Raw genomic sequence first — 27,112 nt, forward strand, 5'->3', positions numbered from 1 at the left:
ATGGTAAAAAAACCCCCTGTCTTCACCATTGCCTTTAATTTCTTTGGCACCTTGGGATGATTTTTTTTGATTGTTGTTTTAAAGCTAAATCTGGGCAGTCAGGGAAATAGAGAGTATGAAGTTTCTCTTATTAAATATATTTTTTAAAAAAATCATGTGGCATTTGAAAATAATCACTTCAAGCATTGTCAATGTCCTAGCTACATCAAGTCTTCGATCAGAGTGTGCAGCATAACAGCCAACAGCTAAGCCATGAAAACCGAGCTGAGGAGGGGATTCCGTACTGTTCAGAAAGGCACAAACTGAAGAGCTCTCTTTGCGAGGCGTTGTTCTCTGACTTCTTGTGAAAGAAATACACGTGTTGCAGGCCTATTGCAATTCATTACACAAATCAGTCCACGATTAGATACAAATCTATTAAAAATACAGACTTCTTTGCCTGTGGTCTTCACGCAAATATTTGTAGAATTATAGTGTGTCTTCAGTGACCAGTGACTACTGGTTGTTTTAACTTGAACCTGCCTCTCTTCAGTCCGCCTGTCTTGCAGAGGATGTTGTTGTGGGCCAGGGTTCACGTGGGTTTGCGTAGCCATAGCTCCGTGTCACAATAGGTGGCCAAGGTAGTTATGACAAAGCCATCATTAGTGATATTACAGATGTTGCCATCACACATGTACTTTTGACACACATAGCAGTGTTTTGCTAAGGTGATTATACCTCCTAAGAAGGCCTGAGATGGTTACAGATCCACATGCAAGACAGAACTAAAGCCAGAATTACCCTACCAGATCTGGTTTGGGTATATGCGGGGTCAGTTTGGGATTTTGCACCACATTTCCAGAATTAGGTTTACTGGCAAGCAAAGCATAGGTACCTAGACATAGTGAGTAGAGTCAGTGAGGTCTAGCAGATTTTATTAGCTCAGTCTGCTGATTGATCGTGTCTGGACTGAGTTTAACTACAGAAATGATGAGAAGTGGCAGCAGCTCAGCTACAGCTTCAGGAAGGGCAATCTTGAGAACAACAAAGGGGGGAAAAGCTAAACCCAAAGAACTAAGATTTTTTTTTTTTAAAGTAAGATTTTACTAGAAAAGAGTGGGAATAAATAATTCAAAACTACTGCTTTGAGACAAACTATAAAACTACATAAGCCTAAAACTACATAAGGTTTACAGGTAAAACTGCATGATGTGTGCTGAATCACATGTAATTCACTGTCTCGCCTCTTAATTCTTTTAAGCCTGTGATAGGACAACACAGCTAGATTGCACAGAATGATACTTTAATTGCTTCATGATGGTACTTTTTCACCTTAGTTCTGCAGTTAATTTCTTCAGGGCTGTGATTTTAAAACAAATATTCTACTTCTGGGGTGGTTTTATACTGTGTTCAAGTACTTGGCAATTTCTGTTTGGTGGGGGTTTTTTGTTGGTTTTTTTGGCGTTTTTTTAAGGCCTTTTGTAGACCTAGTTAAATCTTCCTCCAGCTGCTGGGGTTTGTTTATGTGGTGGTTTGTTTTTTTCTTTTTTTCCCCTCCTTTCTAGTAATCTCTTTTTGCGATGGTGTGGGTACTTCTACTCCAACGTTTAACTATTTTATCTGTAATGGTGATGTATTTTGAATGTGAGATCAGGTGCTACCTGCTCGGGAGGGCTTCTACTTTTTCTATGAACTTTATATTTTCATATATATACACTTCTTAAAACAGAAAGAGATAACATATAAGTGTGTGTTTTGTCAGCTTTCTCAACCAGATTATCAGGCAGCCTGTAATGCTTATTAAAAAGTATAAAATCTTATAGTATGGGACACATGCTGAAATCTACTTCAATTGACTTTTATTTCAGAAAGCAGACATAAACTCCTGTATTGGATGGCCTCAGTATGCATGAATACTTTTACTGAGGAGGAGAAACTTAGAAAGCTGCAGAGCTTTAAAATTAACTCTCTCTTTTGGACAGGGAAGCAAACTCATTGCTGAGATACATTAAACTTTCCTTCCTTTCCTCTGGGAGATGTGTCAAACCTAAGAAATGGTAATTTAGAAATCCCAGCTGTATTAAACTTGGGTTGGGAAGTAAACTTGGTTGTTTTAACTTTCAGAGAAGCATAAGGAGAGGAAGTATTGCTCATTCTTATTTATATATGAATTTTATATTCTTACTTTGTATGAAAATCTTTCTGTGGTTTTGGCTTAGACTTTAATTCAGGTTAGCCGAAGCATAAGATCTATATTATTCAAGAGAGATGATGCTTTAAATAAAGAATTTGGCAGTACTGTTGTGTTGGATATAAAAAGTCCATTTCATTTAGATAATACTACTGTTTTAACATGACAAACCGTCAGCAGTTTTGAGTTATTTAAAATTCAATGGCAAACAATTTAAGAGAATTAAGTTTGTATGGGCATATCTCTTGTCTGATAATAAAACTGACACAAGTGAAGTTTAAAATATCAAGAAAGAAAACGTTAATTCTCCTGTGTCAGAACCGGCCAGCACAAGTAATGAGTATTTGGAGGTAACTGTATAGTAGCAATGCTGAAGGATTACCTGAAATAAGGAGGCAGCGTTGAGGTTATTACGTATGTATAAACTGGTGGCTCAAGTCCTATTTTCTTGCTTCCATCTGCTCAAAAGGAGGTGTATGCATGGCCCCATCAGCCCTTATTTCAGATCTGCACTGGGAAGGCTCTGTCGGCAGCAAGGATGGCTTTGTCGTTGTCAGCAATGGCATTGCTATGAGTGTAGCTCTGAGATCTGATTTTGGGCGTCCTAAAGTGAACAGTGAGATGTACCACGTGCTTAAAAATGAAGAGTTTTAGAAAAGAATAATAGGCTTGTAGAATTTGGCAAATGCTAAGTTGTATTTGTGGAGTAGGATGATGGTATGATATTTTAATCAGTACCTTTCAAAAGCAGATGTGTGACTGTATCTGTGCATTAGGGTCACTTGGTAGCAGAAACCTAAGAATTAAATATATTCAGTAAACGGGACTTGAATTTGTGTAAACTTGGTGTTTTGGAAGATCTTCCCTGGCAACTATAACTCCATGTTGATAATGTTGTTATTGAATTCTCCAGGATTATTTTTAAAGGAAAAGATATTTTTCCACAGACATTTCCAGGTTTGCTGTGAAGATGTTCTTTGAAGGTGGAAGATATCATGAGGTTTTTTTCTTCTTGTATCATCACATGCATTGTTATAGTTTGAAGTGTTCAGAGCTGCTACCAGGGCTGGTGAGAGAAATCACCATATTGGGACTTCATGTCCCAGTAACTTAGCAGTTTTATTACACGATGGTTACAGTAACCTTTGAGCACATGAGAAAAGACTGATGTACGTTATACTGGATGTCTCAGTCATGCAGCTGGAAAATATGGGCCCCTTTCCTCATATCCAGTTCTCCCTCCTCCTCATTTAATTGAGCTATTAACATTTTAGAAACCATTAGCGCCTAACAAGTCTTGCACTTTTGGCTGCAAATACTGTTGCGTATATCTGAATGAAAGGCACGTTTCTTTCAGGAAATCTTTCCTAAAAACGCATCATTTCATGGATTTGCATGTGTGGATCTGAGAGCTGTTTTCTCATGCAGAGGAGACAGAAATCTCTCCAGATTAGTGCTCTCTAGAGACAGCAGAGAGAAACTCATCCGTACTGCTGCAGAGAACGTACAGAGTTCTGTGCAGTGGTGTTTGCTCGTATTTACAGCATTTAGTCCCTTATTGAATAACTTGTTGAATATTAATCTATAAATGGAATTTTTATTGCTTGAACTTGACGAGGCAAAGGTTTTCTGGCTAAACGCCTTTTGGGGTTGAAGCTTAACTTCTCATGCTCCCAGTAGTACTCTGTCCTAAAATATATTTTGTTTTTAAAAGGTAGATACACTATCTCGGGGAATTAAAGACTTACATAACTCCAATATTAAAATCCAGCCCTCATACAATAGGTCAAATATCAAAGAAATCTGAGTAATGCTGCAAATTTCAGATTATTTGGAAGACATTTTAAGAGGAACAGCCTCTTCCTATCAATGGTAGGGTCTTAGCTGAAGTAGACAAACCAGTTGAAGCGAAACAAGATGTTTTAAATGAAATGAACTCTGCCATTCAGCTGTGTGTGTATTCTCCAAATCCCCCAGGTCCTGTCAGGGTATAAGGATATTCAACACCCCAGTCTTGCTGGTAGGTGCTGGCAGCATGTAGTAAGGATGCAGGTGGTATAGCCAGCTTGCAAGTAGTAGAGCTCCCTCGTTCTTCATATGGCTCTTTAAAATCATCTTCTCCTGGGAAGTATTCTGAGTGCAATTTGTTTTTCACAGTTTGAACACTATTTTTCTTGCAATTCCTAAAAATAAAACCTACTTAATGGAGCCTTTCCATTTCAGTCATTCTGGTCAAGTGTTTTTGCTATACATGATCGATATAGAGGAAACTAGAGTAAAATGCTGGATGTGCATATTCATCCCACCCCAAGCGAAACAAAAGCTGTCAAATCAGAGATGACTTATATGGTTATAACTTTAGCCTCAGAAGGACAAACAAGGGTGAAGCATTGTCCATGGGACTTTATCTTACAACACTGAATGCCTATTATGATTTCTTAAAATCGAAATTGAAATTCCTTAGAGGAGATACTAGGACTCCTATGTGTGAATGTATTAGCAACTCTAATTTTATGTGTTATTTTACTTTCTCTGGGGTGTAATTTGCTCAAACAGAGAAAGAAATCCCTTTCATTAAGTGAATGACGTGATGAAAAAGGCAAGAAACTTGAATATGAACCTAATATTAAAAACTGAAACCTGAAGGTAACAGTCTCATTTTATACAGATGCAGTCAGTTTGGGTTCTGTGAAGAATGTTTTTTCTCCTAAAGCAAGGAGTTGTGTGTTGTAGATATGTAAGGGATACAAGCGGGGGGAAAAAAATCATCAGAAAGAAAGTCAGAAAACTTGCTTGATTCTACAGCTGTTTTCTATGTCATGATTCTCCAGAGTCCACTTAGGGGGGGAAAAAAAAAAAAAATCAAGATTTGCACTGAGGAGCAAGGAAGTGAATGTTTTCTGCTTTGTCACTTCTCTGTCTAAAACTCCACTGTGTTTCCAGTCCTTATCTGATGTGACCTTTTCCTCATTTGTTATTTGTTCTTTCATAAATCAAATGCGAAGCACGTAGTTGGGATGCTGAAAATGAAAAAAGACTACGAGACTGATTATGGCTGGGAAATAAAGTGCTGCAAATGCTAACTCTAAATCTTTTCTCTCTGGACTTGAGAGAATAATTAATGTTTTGGCAAATTTGGCAAGCTCAAAGAAAAAATTAACACCACTTTAAAAAATCTGAATTCAAGATTTCAAGCAGACATCTATAGTTTATTTTTAAAATATATTTTAAACATGCATCATCTTTAATCAATCTTGAAAGCTGCACTTTTAAAATATAATTTATTGAAATAAGTACTCAGTTTAAAAGAAAATGTTTTTCACTAGTTCTTGAAGGTGATGTTTAATTAGTTCATCTTTAAAGATGTTTAGGCTATTTCTTCTTTACAGTGGTATCTGTGAAGTACAGTCTGTCCTCTGTACTTGCTTAATACTTGTTTTACAGTGCATTTAAATCAAAGTAAGATTTTGTTACCTGTGAAAGTACTATGTTACTGTATTAAAAAATTGGGCACTTGTAATAATGCAGGTGGATATACTAAAAACATGTTTAAGATAAACTAGTGTCATAAAACATGAAGAGGGATCAGGAAATCAGTGGGAAGTGTCACTATGTCCTGTATTTGAGTACTTGTATTTCCAGCCAGATTTTGGAGATAATGCATGCAGAAGATTGGAACAGAAGTGTACTGTCAGCCAAAAAGAATGGCTAGGTTCTTTCCATGAAGAAAAGGCCTTAGGAGTACAAAACTATGAACAGGATTATTCCCTGTCTTCAGTTCTAAAGATCTGTACTGGTTCAAGATGATAAATTTTAGTTAATAGGGGAAGAAAGAGGGTATTCCCTGCTAAAACTTCCATTTTTAAGATTTTGCCTTCTTGATGACCTTTCACTAGATTCAAAATATGTTCTATGAAATGATCTTTTAGGTTTATCGCCAATTAAGCAAACCAACCTCTCTTAACCTACAAGTGAACTTTAGAACCATATATCCAAATGCTCAGAAAATGAATAAGAATCCTGTAAATTTTCTATAAGTATCCCTAAAAAAAAAAAATCTCAGGCCTTTTGTAGAATTTAAGCACAAATTTTAGTTTGTTTTAGCAGTGTTATTGGAAACAGTAATTCTGTGTGCACACTTGCTTAGTTGCCTCTTCCCCGAAGACTCAAAACGGATTTTCCAATGAAAAGGCAGAGCCGTCGTATGTGATCCACCCTCCTGAAGAATCTAAAGACAAACAGTGTTACAAAAACCTATTTTTGCCTTGCCTTAATTTCACGTTGAACAGTCCTTCATTGGAAAGTTAATCTTGTTGAGTATAGGTAGAAAACTTTGGTCCACAAAGAACAAGAGATAAGATCATTACAAAGATTATGGGCATTGTAGAGTAGCAATGGTTACTGAATCACTGGATTATGTATTTCAAATACATTTATAATTTTTCTTTCATTCGAATTAGAATATTGATTCTCATTTTAATAGTATAATATAATTATTTATAGGTATTTGTTTTTCTAGCTGCTTATATCTCCAAAGCATTGAGCACACAGACAGAAAAAAAAATTATAATGCAGCAATTTAAAGACATTGGATTAAATGAATGAGCTACAGAAGCTACCATTGCTCATTTGTGTGTACGTGGCAGGTCTCCCTCACTTCTTTTGAATAAGATTGTATGTGGCCACTAGTTCATCGATTTGGGTAGGAGACTGTCATGCAGGTAGGACTCCCATATGGTCTTTCATGTGAGAAATAATACTCGTTCTTAGAACCGTAATTTTACTAATCCTGGACTCAAGTGAAGCGTAACTTTGAAGGCCAGAGTAGTTTCAAAAATAAATAGCATGATTACATTAAAAAACCCAAAACAATAGTGACAAACCACCTAACTTTTTTCTAATTACTCAATAGAAAATATGGAGACTTTTTAGAAATATTTAATGAAAGTTGTCTTGGGTCTCACAGGTATTTGTAGAGAGCATCTTTGGAGTTGGAGATATTTTTAAATTTTTTATTCACAAAATTTCATATTTCTGTAATCACTTTTTTGTCATTAATTAGAAATGCTGTAATGCATCCAGTTCACAAACATTAATTATACAGTATCATGACAGATTTTTTTTACATAGAATTAATTTCTACAATAAACTTTTATGAAGTACAAGACAAAGTATCCTATACAGTCTTAAATTCTCATCTGAAGCTTTTAGAAAGGGTTAACTAATTTGTAACTTTTCAAAACCTTGATGATATTCTGATGCTATTCAGAGAATTTTCATGTTGAGAAAGAGACTAGAAACAAAATTTAGATGGGTTATCTGAATGTATAACCAAAAAGGCTGTTTTTTAATCTTGTATGCAAATCCTTTTGGAGTCCCCAAAAGCAAAGGCAGACTCTCTTTATCAATTGCTTTCACAAAGTCAAGGAAATCAGCTGGTTTTTCCATCCTCCATGAAATGCTGTGAAATAAAAGTAAATCAAGTACTGGACTAAGCAGCTGCCTGTAAAATGCTTAATGTTCTTACTGTGCTAATATTGAACCAGAGTAAGCTTCTGTATTAAAAGCTCTCAAAGTACTTCAAGAAGATCATGTCAGGTGATTCCTTCATGGAGTTTATATGCGTTATTCTTGCTGGGATGGTGCAGATTTGTACATGTGCTGGTTTTCCCATCTGTAGAAGAACATCTTCAAGCTTAGTTGCGGGGCCTTTCCAATTTAATAACTACCTGGAGAGGTGACTTAGTGGGAGGCACATCTACTCAAGGTCCAAGGGTGGAGCAAGGTTCCATGTCAAAACTCAGAGTTGCCATTTGTGTCTTTTTCCAATGTGCCAGAGGGCCAAAGAAAAGTTCATTTTGCTTTCATATCTTTCTTTACACTTTCATTGTGATTCATCTGTCTTCTTCATAATCCTCTTTGACTGCTGTGGAAAGTGTTTTGTCCTGTCTGTGACTGGGAGAGCCTGCTGGAACAGGTTTCCCAGGGGGATTGTGGAGTCTCTCTCCTTGGAGATGTTCAGAAGCTGTGTGGACATGGTCCTGGGCAACCAGCTCTAGGTGGCCTTGCTTGAGCAGGGGGTTTGGACCAGGTGACCTCCAAAGGTCACCTTCCAACCTCAACCATTTTGGGATTCTGTGATAAAGCACACAACCTATACATGAATGGAATAAGTGAAAAAGTATCTCAGTTATGTGGAAAAAAAATTGGTTTTGTCAGATATTTGGAAAGAATCTGTCTGATTTTTATTCTGAAAGCAGCTGAAGGTGAAGATCTGTTAGAACTTCATGCAGAAGTTGAAGCGATACCTCCCCTCTTGGGGTGGACAAATGGGCCCTTCCACCCAGTATTACAGGCAGAATATCAGAGGATCATGCAAACATAAAGTATAACAGCTAATTATCAAAAAGTTGATGTAAGAAGGGGATTAAAGCCAACAACTTTTGGATATTTTTCCACTTCCCATGGATTGAAGTGGTTAGGAAGAATGTTACTATCAGTAAATGGTTTCCATCATTATTTCCCATGTGTGTCCTTTGCAATTGTGCAAGTTCTTTCAGTGATATGTAAAAATAAATCTTCTTTCTCATTTGGAAAAAAAAAAAGAAAATTGGAAGTGTCCTACTGATACAAGTATGAGCAATATAATTTTTCATAAAAGCTAGAAGTTGTTTATATCCTAATATCTTGATAAAATATTCAAGGTTATTTTGGGCCCTGTGGGACAACAATAAAGGCTTCTACTTTAACAGTTGGAATAAAGACCCTTTAGAAATCCTTGAGTTTCTGTAATGAGATAGAGCAGCGGTCTGTTGAATCTGGTATGTTGTCTGATGTGGATCATTCTAAAATTGTCAGATAATCTGGCTGTATAAAGAACAGCATAAATTCATCAGCAAGATGCCTATTCGTATGCTGAAAAATGTGGATTTGTATTCCTAGCATTTTAATTATTTAATTTTCATTAACGAGATCATCTCATGACAAAATGGTTGCTGTGTTTTAAACCAAGCTGTTAATTAATATGCACTCTCAGTGTCCAGAAATTTGGCTTAGTTAAAGGCTGTTTCTGTTGCCCTGCAAGCTGCATATGCAGTAACATGCATTCCCTGCAATTTAAAGCTTAGTCTTAAAAAAAACCAAACCATCTTATCCCATGGTGCATTCTGGTTCAAATCAGTCAAATTGTGGTTAGATTTTGCCTTAAATCTTGAGAATACTTTCTTTACCAGGGCATTGTGATTTACCTTCTTGGTCTGTAAATAAACTCTGAGCTGATTTTCTTCCCTTTTGGTAATGTGTAAGAATTTTTGTAGAAGTAAGAGAAGCTCCACTTTCTCTTAGAGAACCATGTTAGTTTTTCTAGCACATCTAAGCATTGCATGCTAAAAGATGTGAATATGTGTTTTGGGACGTTCCATGCATATCCGTTAGGATAATGTCTTAACTAGGATGAGTAGTGTATGTAGCGTGGGGGATTCCTCGGAGCCTGGCTAATTGCCATCAATATTGTGTGCAGTTTTACTTCCCTCCTGGTTCTTCACATTCTTACTTGCATCTGTAAGTAAAAATGGAGAAGTCTTCCTATTGAAAAGTTGGGAGTTGATAACTGCACTTTTATTCACCTACACTGCAGAGTAGTTGTTTTGTGGGTGGCAAATATGTATTTTGGCTTGTAAAGTATTCTGTACAGGCAAACAGAGCGTAGTTTAGACTGTGCATAGTTATTTAATAACAGCTGTTCCTAGATCCTGGACAGGTTTCTGTAACACTACAATTTCTTACAATCTAGAAAAATATTTTAAAAGCATTTTATACCTTTCAATTGAACACATAATTGTCAATATGCAGAGTTTATTGTGATACATATTTATTTTTGAACAGGAAAGCCGTATTTCTGTTGGAATTCAAATTTTAAAAACTGGAATAGAATGCTGCATTTTAGGTTACGTGGATGTCTGATTATTGGGAATGCCTGTTAGAAAAGGAAAAAATAGTTTTTACAGATGAATATGCACTGTTTCTTACGGGCCTTATCTTAAAAATTACTGATATTGTAACTGGTTATTCACATGAGTAATCCATTGAACTCAGTAAAGGCTTTAACATTCTGGGTTTTATGATCTTTCACTGTTACAGAAATGATCTGTAGTATTTTACAATTACATGAAGCAAATGAAGTAGATTCTGCAATCTTGTGTTATTTCTCTCTTTGGTTTCTGTCACTTCCATCCAACTTAATGACCCATTATCTGAGGTGCTTAAACATGATACACATATGTATTTATGTATATGTGTGTACATAAATATTATGTTGTAATATTTCTGACAATAGTTCCTGGAACCTGGGGGCTGTTGTTTTGTGCTGGCAACATGGGAAGGGCAAGCCAGTACTTGTGCCCTTCAGGAGAACTGATGCAATGACTCTGAAATAAAAGATGACAGGAGCCAGACAGTTGTAAATATAAAAATGCATGTGGTGCATAAACATTATAGTACACAATTTGCTCTGAATTTCCTTACTTTCATATAATTTTGGGGTTGAGGGTGGGGAATCCCTCCAATCTCTTAAGAGTTTCTATATTATTGGCCGTTTTCTGTGTTAAGTAGTGTATGGATTGTATTAAATACTTCCCTCTTCTGTCTATTCCCAAACCATTTATATTTCAAAGATTTTATGTTATATCATACTAATAATATAGATTTTCCAACTTCATGAAGAACCTTATGCAATAGACCTTGATAAGTTCTAGAAAATGATCAGCGGTCTCACAGACAAACAATTAGTCATAGTCGAACTTCGACAGGTTTAAAGACTCAGTTAAGCTTTGAACAAATACTTGAAAAATAATATCTGCATGTGACTCTCCTCTGAAGAATCCAAATCTGAGATTTTAATTAACAGCTCTTTTATCTCTCCTTGGAACTTAAAAATTTAAAGCGGTGGTTTCTTTTAGTATTTTGGATGTCTGGTTTGACACAGCCTCTCTACATGGAATGCGTATAGACTTTGCTAAAGTATAATATACAGTGAAATAGTGTCTCCTCTCAAAGCCAAGTCCAATTCTTAGCTGTCTTATTAATCAGGGGCAACAATCCTGGCCCAAATAGAATGTTTTTGGAAAGTTAAATGTAGTGGAAATATTTTTATTTCCACTGCTGAGCATAAAACAAGCAAACATCTCCTGATGGAGATACGTCTGTTTGGTTTTTGAATTTTACTGAGAAACTTGGCACAAAAAAAAAAAAAAAAGAGACAACATAGAAACATCTGTTTGAAAGTGTCTGGATAACCCTAACGCTTTATGTAAATATAAACAGTTTCTCAGAAGCAATTCAGGATACAGCTGAAGCATTGCATATACGTTAGGGCCATATGATATGCTGGATCACTGTTACATGTTTTGCTTCCACAGCATTTTAAGTTTGTAATCACTTCATTGATTAATTCCTGAAATGAGCAGGTTCTTCTATTTATATGTCATTATTAATCAGATTATAGAGCTGCACTTTTGATACCCCTTTCTTAAGTTATCAGTTTGGAGTTATGTTGGTATGATGATGCATCACTGTTTCAGTCTGATACTGGGATGGCATCTTCTATTGTGTTTGTGTGTGGTGGCCTTTTGGGGGTAAATCTTTTTGCATCTGCTCTGAAATGTTCCATTTAACACTGCACCAACCTCTCTTGTTGGTGTAATGTTGCATTTTGGTGCATATAAAAAGATCTTCTCAATGACAAACAGAGTTGGCATAAGCTACGTTTTAAGTGTGCAAGATGGAATTTCAAGTGAGTTTTTGCTGATGCCCTCAATGGTTTTCTAGCTTGGCTTTTCATGAAAAGTGTTCAAATTAGAGCCAGATATGTACCCACCAGTACATGAGAAGAATAATGTATTCGAAATATAAAGGTTTTTCTGAATGTGTTAATCAGCTCTATATACCTTCCAATTATGCTTATCATCTCTGCTAAAGAATTCTCCTATATTTATATATTTTTAATTTCAGAGCTGATGCAATATTTAGAATACAATTATGTTTTGGTTTGCTGTGCTCTTCTTGCCAATTTCTTGTGTTTTGAAGTCTCTCACTGATTGCTTCTCATTTTTCATTACTGATGGCCCCTTCAGACAGGCAGGCTCCGAGCTAATTAGCAAAGCTTTGTTCATGAATGCTTGTTTCCTCCAAAAACTCTGCAGGAAGGAAACTCATGAACAATAGTACACAATCTGCAGTTTCAGAGGCTATAATGTTAACAGTAATGTGCTGCAAGGTTTAAACTGAAATCCACCACTTTAGAAATTATTAATTCATGCTTAGTGATGGGAAAGTTTATAGTCCAAAGGATATCCGAATAGGATAACACACTGCAGCTTTATGAGGATCAAAAATCTGGCATGCAAGAATGGTGTCGGTGTCTAAACCACCTTTTGAAACTCCTCTGAAATTTTGTGGTTAGGCCCTCAAACTGGGCTATTTTTTAGTCCTCATTTGGCAAGCTCCAAGCCTTTTCTGTTTCCTTTTTTCATTCATCATTCCTCTTTTGGTTCTGAGTGTGCCTAACTGCTGCTTAAACAAATTGTGCTTCATAGCGGTGAAAGGCTGCACTCTGTCTTTTGCTGAGGTTGAAAGTGGCAATTTGGGGGCAGGGGTAGGCATTTGTCTCCCTTTACCTCCTGTTACATTCATGGCATCATTGTTTTGCTGTTTGAGGCATCACAGTCCTAGTTCAGTTAGACCACCTCTGCTTAGGAGGACCTTACTCCGTTGGGGATGGTTTTCAACTTACTGCATATGGACCAGAATTTGTGCTGTTGCATTAGGACAGAATCTCTTTTTCTTTCTGGATCATTTTCAAGTTTTTCATAGTAAATGATCAATAGACTGGTTTAATTACTATTGCCCATCTGCAAGAGAAGCACTGACAGCACCACTGAAGGCGTGCAATATCTTTCTGGCAGATTTTGTTTAGTAGATCTTCTCCTAAGTCAGGGCATGTCCCTTGGGTCTACTCATGCTATTACTATGTAAGGGAATGCATGAAATAGAACATGAATCTAGTCAAAGTCATTCTCTACATAAGTCATGCTTCATGACCAGATAAAAGATTTCTGTCTGTGTGTGTGTGTAAATTAAATCTTCCCTGGAGTTACCCAGGTGAGGGTTTTAGAAGGGGGTCTAGCATATTACCTGCTATACAGTAGATGAAGAATAAGTGTTCCTGCTGCTTCAAAGCAAGACAGCCAGAATATTGATTAAGAGCTGGGTTCTGAAAAGATGTATGTTAATCCTTTTGAAGTGAATGTTTATTCAAGGAAGTTTCTGCAGAGATTGCCCATAAATTTGATGTTGCTTTAAGCGATGGGTAGAATATATATTTCCTTGAAAGGAAGTATAGCATATTGGTTCCATTAAAATATGAGTGTATATTTTGTTAGCTTGTCATGTCATAGCTTAAACTTCTCATGACTAGGCAATGCGATGTGCTTTACACTCAGAAATACTTCCTAACAGAGATTAAAATCAACATATGGAATGATAGTTACTAAGATGCAGATAAAAAGTAGTACAAAGAATTAATAAGGGACACTGATAATAGAATGGCCATTGCTTAATATTTTATGTAGATTCATAAAATATCTTTCAAATTTTGAATCAACAGCTGGTAAAAAATTCAATAGTAATGAGCTCATTTGTATGTAAATGAATGTCATTCTATTCTAGGCTACCCATGCTTTATGGTATCCTGCTAGATATCAGTAAGTATGGTCATGAAAATAGGCCTTTTCAGGAAACCCTTCAAAAAAAAAAAAATCAATTTAAATGCAAAGTCTTTGCCTGGCTTTTAAGTTTTCAAAAGTCATTCATAAGGTTCTATTGGTTTGAAAGTTCTGTATACTTGTATTTAAAATAATAACTCAGTGCACTATCAGGAGCTGAATATCATACAAATTAGGAGCTCTAGGACAATTCTGACAAAACCAGAAGGAAATTTCTTTGCGTATTCCAACTCACTTGGAAGAACTGGTCAAAGGTGGTATATCTGTGTACCCAGAGGCATGAAGTAAATATGCAAGAGAATCCACATTGTGTGGATGCCTTTGTATCACTCAGACTCAATATTCATTAAGGTTCCATATTTCTGTAAATTTAAAGGTAGACAGTGAATTTATAATGAGGAGTTTTTACATGGAAACCTTGCCATGGTGAGTTTTCCGCAGGACGGTGCGCAAGCACGCCATGGGCCTTATTTACAATGAACAGCTTGAATTTTGAATATAATATTCTCAATGCACAGAATTGAGAATATAATATTCTCAATGTGAGTAAGCCAAAGAGCAAGATAGTTTATGCTCAGGTGTTCTTAATAGCCGAATATGAGGAGCTGAAATGTAGCTTTCTTAAATAAAGAATGTTCACTTAGTTGTCGTCTTCTAGAGCATTCCTGACACTACAGTACCTCGTGGAGGCTTGATGGTGCAAGAACAGCCCCCAGAGCTGTAAACATGCAAAAAGATTTTCCGTCTACCCCATACTGCATCAGTTCTTTTTTTATTACAGCTACTACCGCAGCTCTCCCAAAAAGTGGAATGTCTTGTATTCGGGAAACACAGTAGCAGTTTTTTGCCGTCCTTGAGAATGGTAGGTTCTGGTAGGATCATAGTTGGACAACGGTTCTGAGTACTTACAGAAATAGACTACTGGAATTTAAAAACCAAAACAGACACCCAAACCCCCAGAAATCTTCGAGAAAGTAGAAATGAATCGTGTTGAGTATGTATTTTAAATCTCTATAGTAGATAGAAACTAATAATCTCCATTAGCTTTTTTTTCACTTTTAAAGGACAGTAATAAAGATGGACCATTTTTAACTTGGCATGAAGAGCTGATGGATCTACAGCTCAAGATTTATGAGTTAAAATTATTTTAAGGAAATGAAAGAACTGGCGGGCTGTTTGATAATATACTTCTATATACAGTCTTTTGATATTAGTCCTTACTGGAAAAGTAAATTTTCAAATGTTTGGAGCAATTTTGACCTTAATAAAGCTTCAATTCAGTTAAACCTGAAAGAAAAGGCAAGGATTCACCCATAATCACAAAACTATTCCGCTATTTCTTGCTTTTGATAATACAAGTTTAAGTGTTGTTGAATTAGGGACTAAGTGCACATATATTGGAGATTAGAAGCGGGCATTAACATGAAAACCAGAAAGAAATGTTTTGATTGATAGCTCAGAAGGAAATGCCAAGGATAAATATAAATACTGTTGATTGCAATTGATGTGGGCAAGTGGTAATCAGTTGCTAATCTAAACAAACAAGACTCCAGCAGATATTTCAACTCTTCACCTTTCCACTTGTCTTTGAGTTGCCTTTCCCAATCCCACTTCCAAACAAATTTTCTACTTGTAATGTTGCTAGCGCTTTTCTCACGCTGTGGGATAGTTAATTAAAAATATTTTTAAAAAAAGAAAAAAGTATATGGATGAGGAGAATGATCAGGATTTAGGGGGAGAGGTATCCTCTATGTCAGCTTTAGAGAAATGAAGGATACCACATTTTTTCTGAAAGCTAAAGTACACCGGCTTATTTCTTTTACTATATTCATATAATGTTACTACATTATAACAGTTACATGCAGGAATTCTGTGTGATGGTCTGTAGGGTCGCAGGAAACATGAAGAGTGTTGCTCTTTGTTTCTGTTCCATTATTTATCTTGCTGAAGAAAGGTTTTCCTGAGATAGCGTTTTGCATTCATTAATGTGGTGTGAATTATCTGGGTGAAACCAGTTCTCTGACTGTAGCTTACCATGGGCAGGGTTCATGTAAACAGTCTTCATCGTCAGGCTGATGGAGATGACGTAGACTGACTGGACTGGGGAATTCAAGGATCATTCCATGAGTTGTAATGAAGCCTGTGTGCCCTGAATGGCATGGTGGGACTACCCTATTTTTTTTTTTTTTTTTTTTTTTTATTGGATCATGCATTTACACAGAGCAGTTTTGAGCTGGTTTGATTAATGAGTCAGCCTCCTTGTTAGGTGATTGGGTATTAAAGGTGTTTTAAAATACGTTTGCCTTTTTTCAGTCCTCCCTTTTAGTTTCCTTGAGGATTGCCTAGACTATTCCATATATATTAACAATAAAATTTGAAACATATTCTATTCGGTTTGTGACATATCTTTTTATCAGTGCAAATTATAGAAAGGAGTTCAGGTTGCTATTGTTACCACTATTTTTAATGTGTGTATTGTTTACATTCTAAATTAAGAAGAAAACAAGACTTTTTCTTCTATACAAGACCATGTGTGTGGAAAGCAAGTATAAAAGTGGAAGAAAAAAAAAACTGTAGCAAAATTTAGGCAAATAATAAAAAAAAAGTTGAAATCGCCTGTGTTAAATGTAGGTATTTGCACATTGAATTCCAGCATTACATTCATGAACTCTCTTACTGTGAATTTTGAGTAGTTAAACTAAAAATTGTTTGCAGTGCGGTTGGTAGCTATGAAGAAGGATGAGATGAATACACTCAAGAAAATCAGAAGCAGGTCATTATTTGGTTGCTTATGGATAGAAGCAAAGATTGAAAAAAAAAATTATTGAGGAGTGTGAATAGAGCATTTTGTTGTTTTCTGGCTTGTTATTGTCTTTCCTGAAAGATACACAGCTGGAAATTCAGCTGAAACTGAGGTGATGGGAACTAAAGCAACTAAGAGAAGTTTCAAAGCTGGCCCCAAAAGGCTATACCACACCCTGTTCACACAACTTTTTACTAACTCTGAACTTTAGCAAGGTTTAGCAAAAAGAAACACCTGATGGAATTTCAGACTGTCGTAAAGAATTAACAACAAGCCCTATTAAAGCATGCATTACTACGTTGGAAAGTCTCTAAAGGCTCCTTTGTCAAGGCTGGTTTATAGTCCATATAGTTTGTTAAAAGGCTTTTAGAGTCGTCATGGTCGATTGGATCAGTGTGGCTGTTGTAAATGTGCAGTAAGTCAACATTAAAGTTCTTATGAAATGTTAATGCCAAAAAATTAAAAGCATAAGTGCTGTAATCAGTTCATAAAACAAAATATTTGAGTCTCTGACCCCGTGCTGCCAAGTGTGGATCAATGAATGCAGTATCGTTCTCCCTTCTTTCTCTCCAGTAGATCTGTGCATTCCTAACTATTCCTCTGTACATGTATCCAGTGCTTCATGTTAGCCCTGTGTTTCTGCATTACAGACAAAGGTAATATCCAGTCCTAATGTTTGCTACTGGTACGCAACATGTTTTGTGTAAAAACCAGTGGGGCAGTAGTCAGCTGCATGGCTGTAACTGGACAGCTTACTGGGGAACGCACTGGTGCGCCTTCCTGAGAGTTTTTATTGAGTTTGTGCTCAGTCCTCTGTTTCCTGGCATATTTTTCAGGTTTATGATCAGAATTGAATGAATTGAATTTAGTGTGACATGTTTATTATAAAGAAAGTTGGTTTCTGAGTTTTCTGTAGAAGTTACCTATTAAGTGTGGGCCTGGAGTCAGACTGTTTCTCCCTGACGTGACTTTCAGCAGACCAAGTTCTGTGAATTTCTGTTTTGTTTTTCTTAAGCTTCTCACATTCACCTGTTCTGTCCCCCCCGACCATGGAGTTATAATCTCTTTTTTGCAGCCTAGTGCAAACTCCTTCCTCCCCCCCCCCCCCCCATTTATCCCTATTTCTGTCACTTTCTTCTCACATCAGAGAGCATTTTAAACTTGATTTTTTTCAGTTGAACATATGTTTGCACCAAAATCTTTTAAAGTAGAAAATATCAGCACAAATCAAAACTGAAGGTGATGGAATATGTGGCTACTACTTAAAATGCACCATCTTTGCACAATGCTGAAATAACGTGCAAGGCTTAAAGATGATGCATATATTTACTTAGCGTGCAGGTAGATTACAAAGCAAATGTCAAGACCCCCCTCAGCACTATAACAGAAAAGAAATTTATGCCTTTTTTTAAAACCTAGAAGGGCAACAGATTTAAAATGTAAAGAGTTTGTAAACTGCATTGTTTGCATGCAGAGTACAACCAGTTAGCTAAAACACAAAGTTAATTTAGAAATATAATTAGCTGTCTTCAAAATGGACTCAGGAATATGGACTTAGGTGGAAAAAAAAAAAAAAACTGGCATAGAAAATCTGCTTCCTAGCAGTGATTTTTCTATGGCTGGGAGAAATTATTAGGGAACTTTTAAATATGAAATAATTTGAAAAAAAAGAGGACTTTTATGATTTATATCATCTTGAACTGACAGTGGCATGTAACCTTGTTAACTTCAGAGAAGGAAATTACTGTATTCCTGAAAGTCATCTGCAATGGAGGCTTTTCATGGTGTAACTAAATAATAATGACTAGATCAATTTTAGCAGGAGTGATGTTTGCAGATTATAAATAACAACACTTTGTTCCAGGGAATGTAAAAACAAACAAACAACCCCCCCCCAACCCAACCAAACAAAAACCCCCACCCAAACCAAAACAAACCATGTCTTGAATAATATTTTTGGGGGGAAAAAACCCAAACACAAAGGAAGAGTGTACCTGATTTTGTATTTTTTCTTATCAGCTGCTGCAAGAAGAATACAGTGCTTGTTGTTAGTATTACTCAGGTTGACTCTGTAAGTGAACAGAAGTTGTTTTCACTGAAAACAATCCCCCAAATCCCCTTTACTTCAGTCATAGCAGGGCTGGGCATCGTACTTAAGGGAAACATGTTGTGGTTTCTATTTCGCAATGAATTGTTGCAACAGGTACCATTGCTATGATGGGCCTCGCTAGGGTTTGCCCGTAGTTGTTGACTGTTTTTTAAATTGATTATTTATTTATTTTAAATAAATATAGTGATTGCTTAAATCCTCTAGAGTGATTCTTTGCAAACTACAGACTAGTAAGATTTATCAAGTTGTTTCTGTCTCAGTCTTAAAGTATCTTTCTTAATTATCTTTAATGAGGAATTTCTGGATCTCTTGTTAAGTTTTTCTTTCAGGCTAAGATTTTTGCACCAAAACCTTCAGTCATTTAATGCTGTTAATATGCTATTACAACAGATGCTGAGCTTACTTTGGGTTCCCTTGCCATGATAGTTTCTCAGGCTGTGGCGCTTGGGGTCAGTACTTGGGATACCGAGATTCCCAGGCATGGATTCTCTTGTGTTGAGGCTAGGTTCAAACTAGCTGTTACAGTCACACAAGCCCTCAAATTTCAAAGGGTCCAGCAGAAAGGATGATCCATTTTTAAGGAAGTGTAGCTTTCCGCTAATCTGTTAGCATCTCTTCTGGGGGGCAGAAATGCTGTCAGCAGTTGAAAGGAAGAAGACTCTCCTCCTGAATGAAGGTCTCTCTCCAGACTGAGTCAGAGTCTTAGCTGAGGTTTTGTTGTGTTTGATTTTTTTTTTCTTCCTTTTAATTGTGTGCATATGTCCAAAATGAAGTGTTTCCTGTTGCAGTAATGTAAGTAGTAACATGACCAGTGGCAGTGCCGTAAGAGGGTACCTCCGATATGCGGCAATCCTCCTTGCATTTGTTCGTTATGACATGACAGAAATACTGAAAAACTGTCAGTCATGTTCTAAGTAAAGACCACTTTATCATCCCCGTGCTCTTCATAAAGTTTAAGCTTAACAGCAAGATGGCTTGTAATACTTAATTTTCAGTTGTCTGTCTTTTAAAAATAACTTCTTAAAGGTTTAATAGGATAGCTGAAGGATGAATAAGAGATAACTCTGGTAATGTGGCATCCTTGGATGTTTTGGGAAGCAAATATTTGTATTTGCAAGAAATAATAATCTAACTATGATTCTCAACAGGGTGTCATAAGATTTTCAGCCAGAACAGTTTGGGAGTACATCGTTTCAGGCTATTTATTCAAGAAGTGAGAATAGATGAAATTCTCCAATGGGATTGAAAAAGTTGCATAATGATACCGTAAGACATTAACTTAGCAGTTGGAAATAACACTTATGAACCACTGGAAGTTAAGTTCCTATGGGTTTAATATTTTCTATAGCCTCATAAATCTGATAGATACATAATCTCTTTATTAAGTCAGAAATTCTATTTGTTTTTGGAAGCTATCAACAATTCTGCCCTGAAATAAATGAGTTCCTCATGGTAAACAAATCTGCACATAGGAGACACTATACTTAGAGAATCCTCTATGGGTAAACAATCAAATATTAAGTCTCTCCTTGAAATTCAGTATAAAAAGAAACAAATACTACTTCAGAAGAGGTACAAATGTCTATGTTAATATTAATCGTATGTGTTAATTGTGTAGGTCCTGGGGATTTCAGATCTTTGTACAGGTATTTTCTGCAAAACTCACTTGTAATGGAGTTTGGCTTTGATCCTGCAGAATCCAGCACGCTCCGTCCTTTGCGCCTGTGGCGAATGCTAAATGGGAACTCGTGGGAGTCTATGTGGGAGCATGGGAATCTGTGAGCTGAGCAAAACCACTGTCCTGCTTGATTAGGACAAGGGTATTTCTTGCATTTTCAAGCTCTAGTATATAGGAAAATCTTAATTTTTCTTCTCTGGGTTTGCTTTGGTGGAACTACGTTACAAGAAGCAAAAAGCAGGCATAGTAGTATAATAATCGCCTTTGCAGGTTACATAAAAGTTTCAGTTTCTTGGTGTTTATTTTAAGGTGTAGGCAGGTTTTCCCCAAGGAGGTGCTGGAGAAACAGCACTTATAGGACTATGTATTGGAAAGCTCATCTGGTGAAGAAAAGAAATCTGTAGAGATGATATCTGGTGAGAAGAAATTGAGTAAGGATCCAGAGGTAATAAAGGACAGACGCTTGGGAGCAAAGAGGAGAGTAAAGGCAGCAGAGTGCTTGAGAGGGGAAGGAGTGTGGGGTTTGGGAGAGATCATGGGGGAAGGGTACAGATTGTAACGCTTTTGGATTTGGCAAAAAAAACCTTGTAAGAACTTTGCTAGTTTTCCTGGGCAGCTTTGTTACCAAGCCTCACTTCAGTGCCTCTCCACTGCCTTTTGCGTTGCATGTGAAGCAATTTTGACATGCATGAAGCTAGTAATTATTTAAAAGAGCTTGGACTTTGTGTGTCCGTATACTCACAGTGTGTTATGGGTTTATTAAAACATGGCAAATTTGAGATATTGATTAATGTGGAGGAGGTTCTAGAGCTTGGAAAAAGCAGATAGAAAGTAAAACATTTTTTTGCCTTCATTAACTTCAAAAATCATTCTGTAGCCCAAGTCATGACTGTGATGCCTCGGTGTCTGTGGGGGTAGTGAATAGCTATGGGTTTCCCAATAATATCCCACACCTGAGGTGACTGCAGGTACTTTGGGGCTTATGAGCTCTTTCAGAGCTTCTCTTCAGAGAAGCCAAGAGGTTGCTTGGAAACATTTTCTGTATATAGCAAATAAGGTGCTTGTCACAATCTTAAATGTTTAGCAGACGTTTAGAGAGGAGAAATGATCAGAAATAATATACTTCCATGATATTGTGTACGTCAGTTAACATTTGATCAAGTGGAACATTTCATATCAAATGTAAATATTTTGTTCCCTGTCTTGCATGAGGAAAAACAGAAACATCACAGATTTGGGTTGTTCCAAACTAAATATTGTGTCATTTATAGTGGATGCCAAACAAACAGATTAAAAAAAAAAAAAAGAAAGAGCAATTGTGGATGCAATAGCTTTAGTTAATTGCAAGTTTTGTAATGAAACCTACGGGCATCGAGAGTTAGCAAATTAGACCAGCTCTGGTACAACTGGATTTCACCTAGTGAAGTGTTCTTGATTGCAGGCTGGAAACTGGTGGTGAATCGGTAAGCTGGCAAACCTTATGGTAGCCTTTGGTCTTCGTTTTAAGAATTTCAGTAGTCTCAGTTTCTGACAATAGAATGGAACAGCTTTTGCAATCTGACCGCAGTGTGTCATGCAGTCTGTCTGTCTCACTATAGCCCAGTAGCTCCTCGAACACAAAGCGCACCTGAACGCTCTCCCAGCCGCTATACAGCAGCGAAGACGTGCTTTTGCCTACGGTTCATCTTTTTCTCCCCCTACTACGTGGCTCATTAGCTGGGCTTACGTAGTTTAGAAGTCTTTTTAGCTGATGAATTTCACTCACACCAGAATACAAATGGAAATGCTAACAAGGAAAAAAACTAATTTGAAAAATGCATTTCTAGGGCCTTCATCTGGTAAATTGAAACTGAGCATAGTGTTTAGTCATGGCTCATAAAGACAAAGTCTGACTAGAGAGTTGTTTATCTTCAGCAAATACAGCAGGCATACACAAAATCTCAAACAGCTGCCCAAGCTTGAAGCGAGAAGAGGCTTCTCTACAGCTTCAAAACACTGGGCACATTTTCAGATTCTAAAAAAACTTGAGCAGAACAGTAAATAGGCTTTTAAATGAATAATGGATTTTATCTTTAAGATTCAAATAGCTTTCAAGGTGTTGTCCTGATCTTCTGAATTCAAGTAACAAAGCTCCCATCCAACTTGAGTAAATTCAGTATCTGACCATAACTGGTGTTTAATCAAATTCTCTAATATGGAAAAAATTATGCAGTTGCTGTTAGTTTCACTGTAAAGTGGCTTAATAACTGGTTTTGGTATTACAGTGAGATACCCGTCCTATCTAATAACATAGACCTTAATTGAGTGCAGGTCATCAAGGAAATTAAATTTTGTTACTTAAGGTTATTTTTTGTCAGGAAATACAACTGGAAGTTTTTAGGGAGGGCTAAACTTAAGGAGTGGCTGGCTTGTGCAGCATCCATTAAAATAAACGGCTACATGGAAGAATAATTACCTACACAGGAGTGAACAAAAACCCCATCTGTGTCACTTAACTAGATGAGGTCTTACCGAAGGTTACCCAAATGAAAACAATTATCTCTAGTGTACTTTTTTTTTTTTTTTTTTCTGGTGTAGTGCTTTTATTCTGCCTGTTCCAAAACAAACAGAGCATGTTTTATAAAAGCGAATAGTTCAGCATTCCACTTTCCTTTAAGGAGTGAGACTGTTTCTCTGTTACGGTAATCTTTACGTTGCATGAACTACTCACCTGTACAACAACTTACAGCAGTGTTCCTGCGTTTTAAAATAATAGAGTATTTAAAATATGGTATCTAAGGGATTTTACAATTCAATTCAATTTACACCTTTTGTAATTCTTCATCTGAAACATGTTCCTTTGTCAAGCAAGTGTAAAACTAAACTGCATTAACCCCATATTTGATGATATATGTGTCTCAACATGAAAACAAATGGGGGGAAAAGAATTAAACACTGACATCTAGACTGGTTGCGTAATATTTTTAATAGTGTTTTTGAAACGTGCAGCATCACATGTTGCCATATAGCAGCAGTCGGGTATCCTATAAATCACAACATTAATGTTGTACTGGTTTTTTTTCTTGTTAGGGTAGAGAATTTTGCTTACGTGAAGCCCTTCCATATGTTTCAGGTAGGACAAGTGGCCGCTTAAGTGCTATTTTAGCAGCATGTCAAATCTTAGCTTGACTGAGATCTGTTTGATTGAGCTTTGTCTTTGTTTAATCCAGACACTGAAGAGGAAAAGCATTAATCCGATCTGAACAAGAATATAAGGTTTCCAAACACATTTTATTTTAATTCCTACTTTTATTATTGGGTTAAAATTTTATTTTTGGAATTTGAGGAACACTGCTCCATCGAAGGAACTTAGCACCTTGAAGTGCCTAATGCTTAATTAACATGATAATGTTTCACTGAAGCCTTAATTACATATTAATGAATTATTAGAGCTATATCTAAGCTAGTTAGCTTTATGAAACAGAAGGTACATTTCTGAGAAAATCACCACATTTTAAAACATTTATTATAAGAAACCCACATTAGGTTAGTTATTCATGAACATAACAATCTCTAAAATACAATTAAAAGTAAGTCACATAAATTATAAATTTTCTGCAAGAAACCCTACTTTATCAGGGCATTTATTTAGATAATAGCGATTTGATATTTGTTTTCCTAACCCTGCATTCCTGGCTATAGCTGCTAACTCCTAGAATAACATTTATGTCTGATCCCATGCAGGATGCCCTGGGTCATCTCTGACAGTGACAGACAACAGAGTCCTCCCCACTGTGATAAAACAAGCCAGAGATGGAGGTAACAGAATAGAACAGAATATTTCCTTTGGAGTGGTTTGGTAGATGCGCTCTCAAGAAAGACTGGGGCAGCCTCATTTCAGGGTAATTGCCAGTCTGAAGTCCCATCACAGGGAGGCTGAGGAAGCTTGTTCAGCGCAATGCAACTGTGCGGCATCGGGATGGGAAGGAAAACACCTGATGTTACTTTCAAATGTATATGGTTTGTTCTGGAAAAAATATTCACTGCACTAAGATGGAACTTAATAGGTTGTAAAGGGACGTCTGTATTTTACCATTTACATTTTTAGATGGTCATGAATAATGGTAGCGAATATTTGAAAATCCTTTTATTTATGATTTATGCCCTCCTTAGAACCAGCCCTACCTTGACATTTTCTAGCATTCCTCGTTTTTCTAAATCACCCATCTGACTTTTGCAGAACCTGATGCCTGTGTAGTTCAGATCTCTCTGTTTATCTCACTGAAAAGATGCTGGACAAGGCAGAATATGTTACAGTTTTGGAAAAGGTCGGTGATACGAGTTGATAATGTACCCCATTGAGTCCATTGTTCACAGTCATGGAAAATACGAGGCTTTGCAAGTTGTAGGTTGTATCCAACTTGCAATGAGAGTTGGGATGATGATTGAATGCAATTCTTTAATAGTCTCTCCATTTTGTTGTCAGGCATCAGATCTGGAAAAACTTGTGCTGTACTCTGTAACAGGAACTTGGGATTGGGGCTGGGGGGGGAATGAAGACAGGAAAGCAGGAATACACTTTTTTATGGCTTTAATGGAAGCCAGTCTGTTATTCCAAGATGGGCATTAATGAAGCCAACAACGATACCTGGGGGTTTTTTCCTTCTGTTTTGAAAGCAGTGTATGGTTTTCTTTAATGTAGCAAGTCTCTCTCAGTTCATCGTACCTTCAGAAGCCCATGTAATAATGAATGCAACACAGTGCCATGAAAATAGTTTGTCCCTAAAGTGAAACTGGGTTGTGTGATGCAAATTGATAAAGTTGATTTATTATTAAGGTATTTAGGTAGTAAGCTGCAAATTGGTGACAGGTTAGATAACAAGATGCCTAAGTGAGTTGAATGTGTAAAGTCCATAGGTTTGTACATGCTTACATGTCTGTATCTTTTGAAATACAAGTACTTGGTCTGCTAGAGGTACAGAATCATAAGTACTAACAGTGCCATGAAAATATTTTTAATCATTAGCTGCTACAGACCTTTTTGATGCCTTGTGAAATTCACAGCCATGGGTTCTTGGGCTGGTATTTGAACTTCTGTGTTACTGGCAGCTATGGCAGTGTGGACCCTGTGCATACAGTCTCATCAAGCAGGCATCACCCTGGTAAATCATCTAACTAGTAGCTAGGGGACAACCACTGCTAAACGTCAGCATCAGATTTCCAGTTTGAGTAAATCATCTAGGTACTCATGCTCCCAGAGTACTAAATGGAAAAGCTTTGGAATAAATGGACACGGAGACCAAATTTAATGTCAAGGCTGTTAAGGGAATTAGTCTCTTTTCTCTAGCTGTAGAAAATTCTGCACGAGATTAATCCGTATTTCACTTTTACACCTGTAAGGGCTCACATAGATCTGTCGTCCGCCTTAATGTTTTGGATGTGCCATAGTTAAAAACTAAGGCACTTAAACCATGACCTGTTTCATCTCTCTAAAGGACTATCTATATCTAACCATTGTGGTTACATAGCAACTTCAAGAGACTACATGGAAGAATTTAGGTCCAGCTGTTTTGTTTGGGTCAGATGTGTCCATAGGAAATAAGAGGAAGGGATTTAGCTAATTTTTCAGAAATTGTGTGGATTAAGGAATCAAGTCTGTTAGTATTATGTACACACTTGATTATTACAGATGTATTTATAAAGGGAACAAATGGAAAGGCGGGGGGAGAAGCTGTCTATCTACTTGGATTTGATAAAAATTTGAAAAATCCATATTTAGTGTATTAGAGGAAAAACAAGGAATTTTTAAAATTGAAATTCCTTGACATGGAATGAATGCTTTCTATTGCTACTATGGTATTTTTCATGAGGAATATAATCATCTTCTGGTCTCTTGCGTTAATTTCTATTTTAAAAGGGCGGAGTTAAAAATATGCATAGAGATGAGATAATGGTGGATTCCATTTCTGGAGTGAGTAAGCAGCTTGCAGGAGAGTAGCTGAGACCTGCATCTTCCTTTTGCTGCAATAGCAAGTCTGTCTGATTTATTTTTGCGTGCTGCAGGACTGCACCACTGCAACGACTTTCCCAGTATTCTGCTGCTGAATATTCCACCCTAGGCACAGGTGTAATTTGGAGGGAGGGAAGGAAAAAGGAGGGAATGATTTTACTTGAGTTCTCTGGGAGTGGCCTTTCTTCTGTTATGAATGCTGCAAATGATCCATTACCCTAATGTTGTAACTACAGAAAGCTGACATGAGTTCCTTGGCCATTTCACAGTCACCTCTAGTATTACTAGTTTTCATGTAGCTACTTACATAGCACTGTAGAGGACACGAGTCCTGTTGTAAGGGCGACACTCAGGGAAGCAGCATCCTGCGTGGCCGCTCACATAATGAGAAATGACAGCTGACCACAGGGATGAAAGGAGAAGACCTAAACAGAGCAAGAGGAGAAATGGATAGCAATGGGTACATCACTGAACAGTCACTGCGGAAAGAAGCAAACTGCTGTGTGTTGTCCCCTCAGTCATTTAATGCTCTGACTGTACATATCTATCTTTTTTTTTTTTTTTTTTACACCCCCCCCCCCC

Source organism: Egretta garzetta, unplaced genomic scaffold (assembly GCF_000687185.1).
Source record: "Egretta garzetta isolate BGI_Z169 unplaced genomic scaffold, ASM68718v1 scaffold411, whole genome shotgun sequence".
Lineage (NCBI taxonomy): Eukaryota > Metazoa > Chordata > Aves > Pelecaniformes > Ardeidae > Egretta > Egretta garzetta.